The sequence below is a fragment of the Thalassophryne amazonica genome, chromosome 12 (genome assembly GCF_902500255.1).
Source record: "Thalassophryne amazonica chromosome 12, fThaAma1.1, whole genome shotgun sequence".
NCBI classification, from domain to species: Eukaryota; Metazoa; Chordata; class Actinopteri; order Batrachoidiformes; family Batrachoididae; genus Thalassophryne; species Thalassophryne amazonica.
Window position 1 is genome coordinate 65,937,212 of NC_047114.1, and position 5,750 is coordinate 65,942,961.

Genomic DNA, 5,750 nt, shown 5'->3' on the forward strand with positions numbered 1-5,750 from the left:
GCACTCTCTGAGTGCTTCTAGTTTTTAATGCTTTTACTTTTTGTAAGGTGACCTTGGGTGACTTGAAAGGCACCTCCAAATAAAATGTATTATTATTATTATTTATTATTTGCCTTTTGTGTTTAACTGATGGATCAGATGGTAAATGGACTGCATTTATGTCACACATTAATAATGAAAGTGCTTTAAACTGATGCCTCACATTCACCCATTCACACACACTAATGTTAAAATTGTCTAAGGCTTGTAATTCATAAACCGAAGGCTGAATGAGTAAGAAGCCATATGTGGCCTTTTATAATATGCATATCCCAGCAGACACTTGGCACAGACGTGGGGTACATCATGGTCAGGCTGCCAGTCTGTGGCAGGGCCGACTGACACATACAGACAGAAACACTTTCATACTCAATTTAGAGTCACCAGTTAACCTCAATTGCATGTCTTGCATGGAAGGAAGTTGGCTGATGCTAGGGGGAACCCACGCAAACACGGGGAGAATGTGCAAATTCCACACAGAAAAGACCGGGTCGGAAGCAAACCTGCGACCTTCTCGGTGTGAGGTAACAGTGCTAACTGCTGAGCCACTGAAGCAGAATATACATACGTCACCCACTAATGAAGTATCCCTGGCACTGGGCATTGCACTCGCTAGAATGTTGCTGTTTAACATGGACAATTTAAGTACAACTCCCTCTAAATCAGTTTGTGGTTTTCAATGAAAATTCACAGTGGTGGCACACCGTAAGAAGATGTGCATATAGGAAAGTAATCCTGGCCGATCCATTCAAAGTGAGATAAGTGGACTTTTGTTTTGGGGTGGGGTTTCATCATTCATCATCATAATTTGATTTTTATCAAAAAATCATCATACGTATTTGCGAATTACAAGTACTTTTGCCTCTTCAATACAGAGGTTCACAGTTTGTTAATTCAGGTATTTCATCACAAATTTCCTCCTGCAGCTATACTGTAGAATAGCAGGGGGTATAAGACAATGGTTTCCTCACAGAGCTCTAAATTTCATTACTCTGTGATTGTGGTTGTGAGGAAACCCTAACCTTCTGGGACATATAAACAACAAAAGATGCTTTGTGTCAGAAGTTGCATCATCTTAAAATTGTGTGTGTGCACGCATGTTCAACACAAAAACATTGGCTGTCATTCCACTGTAGTGATTGATTCACCCCTTGATTAAATGAAACATTGAAAAGTCACATAGACTTTAATCATTTTAAAACCATCTCGTCTTGTTAACTACAATCAGTGGCAAAAACAACTGTGGGCAAAGTCGTGGCAAGTCACATAGCGAGGGCACAACTATTGTTTTCCATCTTCATTGAAGTGAAGATGGACCGTGTTGATTTTTTAGTAAATTGAATTAACCAGTAACTGCTGTTGAGATGAAAACAACAGCCTTTCCAGCTATTTGGTTTCAAGTATTCATGACAAAAGACTTCTTCCTCTGAAAAGTTGAATATGGAGCTGGCATGAAGAAGAACTGCCTTCCAGTACAAATTGTATAACCACACAACCATCAGGCTGGTAAATAGTAAAGTATAAGAATTCAGCACTTTTTTTAAAATCAGAAAGGAAAAACTTTATTCATGATTCTCTTACACAAGTCCACTATTACAGCTCACCATAGTGCCAGCTTTCTCATCTTGGGAAAGAACATTGGAGGAGTAATGTGTGTTATATTACACCATACATAATATTATTTCATCTCAACATCACGCCCTTATTTCATTTCCAGGTTTGTTCATATTTTTATTAAGGCACACGGGGCAAACAAAACACACCAAATCTTGCATGCAAGCAGTATTTACTCAGCGACACATTTTCAACGGACTGTCCGATAATATTAAAAGTCCATTGTTCAAATTCTATTGCTCAGCCCTTCAGAGCTTTTTTTTTTTTACAATTCCTTTGACATCTGGGAGTCAAAGTATTTCATCAGCACAGTTACACAACTCACCCCAACAAGCAAATGGGACAAAAACAGCACATACAAATGTAGTTAATGATTTTAACAAAATAAATGTATTAAAGCCTCTGCATAGCTATTAATGAAAATTAACCAATCAACAAAAACAGGACACTGTTCGCATATCATTTTGAATAATTAGTCAAATCACAGATGCAAACATCTCACAACTCACTTGGCATTCCTTTACCATTTTCTTGCCACTCAGCATCCTCTTGTTGGTCTCAGGTAATCTGACCTATCTAACCTACCTAATCTAACCTTTGCAAATCTCACTTTTTTCTTTTTTTTTTTAACGGTGAGCTTTTGTTAAAAGTCTGCTTTTGTCATTATGACAAACAAGAAAAACCCTAATCCTTGCCACTCCCATGCTGTATAACAGTTGTAACATGGTAGGCACTAGGCAGAAAAAAATATACAAATTCAGTGCCTATTTTCATCACTAAAATGGAAAGTTAAAGGGGTAGTATTGTGCAACATTGCTTTTGAAATTTTTCTTTTACAGTTAAATATAGGTTGGAGTTTCATGTTAAACATCTTTATCCATAGCTGGATTACTGCTTGCATCAGCTGGTCCGTACAATACACTTGGATTGTGTGAGCGAGGGAATAGGTAATGATGACTAGTAGCTCTTTTCCATTAATAATAGTTTAAAAAAGGCACAGAAAGACAGTTATTTATATTGCTTTCATGTCTGCATTGTTTGAACTGAACCTTTGGAATTTTCAGCGCGGTGCAAATCAAAACAGCAGGTGTGAAAGCAGCTGTGGACCATACCAAAGGGAAAAAAACTGGTTTAACCAAAAGAGGTAGTCTTGGTCCGAATCTAACTGAACCATAATCCAATTTGGTTGCTGCATGAAAATACTTCTTGGAGAGTCCGGACCTTCAACCAATCAATGTCAGGACTGAAGCGCCTTATGGAAATCTCTTTAGTGCAGATGCAATATTGCAACATGAAGCCAAAGTAACTGGACCAAATACATGAAAACACAAACCTTAATACAGATCTTGTTCAACTTTCAGTAGTGAAAATGCACTTAGAGAGCTGTGCCTGTGCCTACAGGGAGTTTTGGACTACAAAGTATGTGTTCGTAAGACTCTAGATGACTATTAGATGATAGATGATATTAGTTTGTTGAAAAGGTTCTTAATATGATCCCTTCAAGTTGTCTTACTTTGATTTGCTCTCTTCTAAATATTTGTGGCTTCAAAGTGCCACAGTGGCCAACAAGAGGAGTTGAGTCTCTGATCTGTCCATTACACAAGTCACAAGAAAGCAAAGAACATTTACTGATACAGTAAACAAACAAACAAAAAAAGCAAATCCACATATAATTCTACATTTAACAGGTTTATATCAAAGTGCACAATTGGGGCTCTTGGTTACAAAAACACACAATGTGCAACCAGTATAGAAACACTTTTAAATATGAGTTAAAGAAAGAAAACAAAAACAGAATAATGTTATATTCACAGCAATATCTCTGTCGTAAAAAAAAGGTGATTTTTACGGACGATCTACGCTACTCATAGTCATACAACACTGCAACCATGTCAGAACAGTAAAAAAAAAAAAAATACACTCAATCACACCTGGAGGTATGTACAGTTACCCCGAGTTACTTTGCATTCAGCCTGCAGGAGGACGTTGCCAGCATTAAGCCTAGTTTACACATAGACGGTTTTGTCGGCGGGCAGTACGTAGACCGAAGTTTGTGGTAGTTACGGCTGTTTTCGCGGTGGAAAGGGGCAGAGCATTTCACCGGTGTTTTGGCCGCCGTACTATCCGCAAATACACGGATAAAACACAGCTAAATCCACCGAATAAAGCGGTGTTTTGACGCCGTAGCATCCGGCACACGTCAGGCAACAGGGGTTAATACCCAGTTCTATCCTTTACAATCGCAGGTTAAGACGCGCGTGAGAACGGCGGCGTTCTGCTGCCGCCGATAATGCCCTGTGTACCACTGGTTAATACCCAGGTTTTTATCCAGGCAAATCCTGCTTATTCCAGGATCTTTTGCATATAGGCACCGCCCCCAGAGTATAATAGGCTGAAGCAGCAGGAATACATGCCTCTGTCACTGCAGGGGGAGGGAGATCATCCTCAGCCTTTTCTTCTCCTTCCTTTCCCCCTCCTCAACGTGTTGCTCCGTCTCCACCACAGGCCTCCCTCTGCTTCTGAACCAGACCTCTTGGTAAGTCCTTGTTGCTGCCAATTTTCTTTTAGGAGGCATACTGGAGCTTCTCTGCAAAAATATCTGGAGCTGGCCGCAAATGCATGCAGCGCGCTAGCGTTTTTATACTGACTGCCGCCTATCGGCCGTTTGGAACACTATTTTAACCGGGAGGTGGCGTTTAGAACGGCGTACTGTCCGCTAGCGCCGCCGTTTTGTCTGCCTCTGTCGCCAGTTAAAACGCCGCTGAGGACGCCGATGTGGGCTCTATCGCCGTTTTACACGCCGTTGGTTAGGGATACAATGCTGGCCGCCAATTACAGCGGTGTAAACTGTGGCACTACAGGAAGGGGCAGGATGAAACGGCGATTAAAAAGTATCAAACACCGTTGTTCGTGTTGTCTCCGTCGTCACGCGAACTCTCCGGGAGCGCTCCCGGAATTATTCGACGTTGAATAATTTTTTCGACGATTCCCAGTAAAGCCGGAACTAAGCCACGCCCCCTAGTGCCAGCGTTAACAACAGCGTTTGATCCTTAAGACGGCCAAAACTCTTCCGGGATGCTTCCAGGAGCTCTTACCGTCTATGTGTAAACGGGGCTTTAGTGATGAAGAGTTCCTGCAGGAAAGCAGAGCAGACTGATAGCTCATAATGGCGCACAGTCGCTCAAGCTAACAAATAACTAACAACTCTGAGATAAACCTCCATGGTTCCAACGCAACCCGACAGTCTTAAAAGTCACAAAACGCACGTGCACAACACTTATTCAGAGCAGTCTATGAGTTTGGTCTACAAAGGCATCGCACACCTTTAAAAACCACCCACATACCCACAACATCGATACTCTTCAAAACATTAATATGCATTAGACACACTTTCTAAAGCTACGCATAATACAGCAACATCAAACTGCAATTATAAAAAACAAGCAAGTATAATTAAAAAATTAAAAAAAGTCAGATATATGTCTAACAATAATAACGTTATGGAAAATAAAGCTCAAAATGTGAGGTGATGATGACAACATGAAGAGGAAAAAGTGAAATGCGTGATGTGGGGGTGGGGTGGGGGTAGCAAGAAAGGAAATCTAACTGCCGCTGCTTTAATATTATGACACGACCTCTGCCCTTTAACTCTTCACTGTGCTCCAGGCAGAAGAAGAGCTTCTTTTAAGATTACTGACATCCCGGTTAAACAACCTGTGAGGTGTTTTACGAGATTAGTTCTTTTTGTCTCGGTTAGAATTACAATCGAAGAAACATGTTTTGTTTTATGTCATTCACAATAGTAGGCTATACTGTACCGTATCTAATGAAGTACAAGAGGAACGGGTAAATAAGGCCTGGTGCTTGCAGGTCAGTCTGGTTTCAGTTAGGAGATGTTCTGATTTTAATACAGGTCATTGTTTTGTTCATTAACCCTGTATGTGTTCACTTTAGCTCGTCAGGAAAACTACAGCTCACAGTGACATTACTATGCAGAGTAACAATAACACAAAGTTTGGAAGATTGTTCTCAAAATTCACCTCACTGAGGGATCACCTGATTGGAATTAGTTCACAAGTGTAACATGCAATTATTTC